General features: G+C 46.9%; 1 pseudogene; it reads right to left on the bottom strand.

Moving 5' to 3' along the window:
- Window positions 1-249: 249 nt before the first annotated feature.
- Window positions 250-1,826, bottom strand: LOC101697511 (guanine nucleotide-binding protein G(I)/G(S)/G(T) subunit beta-1 pseudogene; annotated as a pseudogene).
- Between the last annotated feature and the right edge of the window lie 696 nt (window positions 1,827-2,522).

Consider the following 2,522-nt stretch of genomic DNA (forward strand, 5'->3'; position numbering starts at 1 on the left):
TGGTGGGTCAGGCGGGCCAGAAAGGTCTGGGCAGCAGGTCGAGCGCTTCTTCCCTCCTCCCCCGCCTCTCCCTCAGAATCCAACAGAAACAGAATCCTTCGAAACAGGACTGTTTGTTTGTTCATTTTTTGTTTTTTTTAAAGAAGTAAAGAAAACAGTAGCTCATCCCGCTACTCAAGAGTGTAGAGCACTCACTGTTTCTCATACATGTGCAACACGGAGTAGCAACAAGTGTACAGAGCCGCCACGGTTACAACTTTAAGAGGTTATTTCTCAAATGAAAAAGAACATCTAAGGACAGAGTCCTGTATGCACCTTTGAGCATTTCTACAGCATGTGGTTCTAAGAGTAAGCCCACCCAATATGGCAAACAATCAAATTTTTAAAATTTAACTTAGAAAGTCTGAGATCATTATTTTCAAAATATTGATTTGTACATTGTTTCATACACAAATAACCAACTGACTATCCAAGCACAGGACAGGCATCTCTCAGACAGGCTCCTGACAGCGTGGGCAGGGTGGGTAATGTTGGGCGATTAGACTCCCTCCAACTTCACAGGAGCCCAAGGTGAGAGAAGAAACAGAACTGCGGGTGAGGCGGGGCTGAGACCAGGCCCGAGTTCATTGCTTTGCACAGGGAAAGGACTCCAACCACTTTCTCAGTGTTGCAGCATGTGCTTCGTTACTCTGCCTCTCACCCTTTCTCTTCCAATATGCCGTGTTTGTATGCAACCGTTATCTACTAACGTTAGTTCCAGATCTTGAGGAAGCTGTTCCAGGACCCTGTTGCTGCAGCCATGCCATCGTCAGTCACCCCCAGGCAGGGACGCAGTTGTCACATCCAGCAGAGGTACCAGCCCTGTCAGCTTTGAGGGCGTCCCACACGTCGCAGTTGAAGTCGGCGTACCCAGCAGAAGGAGGCAACCGGCTCCTGGAGAAGGAGACAAAGGTGATCCCGTATATGATGTTGTCATGGGAGTAGATCACGAACTCCTGGTCTCCCCGGAGGTCAAAGAGCCTGAAGGTAGCATCATCTGAGCTGGGGCAAATGCATGGCCATTTGGGAAGAAGCAGATGGCCTTGATATCGGACTCTTGGCCAGTGAAGGTCTGCCAGCACGTGCCTTGTCAGTTGTCCCAGAGCTTGGCCAAGGCCTCATAAGCACCGGAGACAAATAGTCTGCTGTCGGGAGCCAAAGACAGGCTCCTGATGTCCCTCGTGTGTCCAGTGAATGTGGTCGACAGCTCGCCAGGCTCAATGTCTCACAGTGCACATGTGGTATCTCCAGAGCTGGTGATGATCTGATTGTCATCCAGGAATCAGCAGCAGGACAGGTAGCCTGTGTCCCACCAGCTCACGGCTCTCACACACATTTCCTTCATGAGTCTTCAGATTGTAGATGGAGCAAATGTTGTCCAGGCCACCACAGGTTGCATAGTTCCCAGAGGGGGCATAAGCACTGATCATGAGCCAGGAGATGCACACGGGGATGGAGTGGACCTTGTTTGTGGTGTAGCTGTCCCAGATGATGAGTTCCCATCCCATGAGGCACTGACAGGAGCCTGGAGTCTGTGCCCCAGTGGATGGCTTAGATCTTGGCCAGGTGCCCCTCAGCATCCTCCAGGTGTGCATATGGATTTTCCCGACCTGGTCATTGCTGTCTGTGATCTGTGAGAGAGTTGCATCCACACATGCTTTCCTAGCATCTCTGACCTGGTTCTTGAGCTGCTCAGCCTCCTGCCCTAACTGGTCAAGCTCGCTCATCCTCAAGTCCTAGTGCTTGAGATGCATCTGGGATCTTAATTCAGAGGTGCTTCTGGTCTGGACTCACAACACATGTCTCAAGCTGCAACGGCCTCCCTGCCACCGATTGTTGTACTTGCAGCCTGAAAGAACAATTCCATTGTTGAAGTTAAATTCTGCTGGGTAGTGCAATTTACAAGATTCTTTTTTTTGTAAGGGTTCTATTGTGTCAATTTAAGAATCGTGGAAACCTGAAAGTCTGTTTTAAATGATCTTCAACCTTCCCTTCAAAAGATTATCCCTAGCTGGGTATGGTTATGCACGCCTGTGATCCCAGCACTCTGGGAGGCTAAAGCAGGAGGATCACGAGTTCAAACCCAGCCTGGACAATATAATGACTTAGTGAGATCTTGTCTCAAAATAAAAAGGGCTGGGGCTTTAGCTCGGTCCAAAGGCCATGGGTTCAATCCTGAGTGCCAAAAAAACTAAAGAAACTGTAGAAACTACAATGCTGAACATGAGCCTTTAGTGATTAAATCTTATCCTTAGCAAAGAGACTATATAGTATTAATTAATTTTAATTATTATTAATATTCTATATTATTATTGTTATTATTATTAAACCTTTAGTTGGCCAGTTGATTATACCTGTAAAATGACCAAATACTTTTAATTCCAAATAACTATACATTAATGTAGCTGCTTCTGTATCTTTGATAAATTTATAGCAGTGGTTCTTAACCAGGGATGATTTTGCTAACAGGGAACATCTGGCAA

Source organism: Heterocephalus glaber, unplaced genomic scaffold (assembly GCF_053883595.1).
Source record: "Heterocephalus glaber isolate CG9 unplaced genomic scaffold, H.glaber_assembly_v1.0 deba00001504, whole genome shotgun sequence".
Lineage (NCBI taxonomy): Eukaryota > Metazoa > Chordata > Mammalia > Rodentia > Bathyergidae > Heterocephalus > Heterocephalus glaber.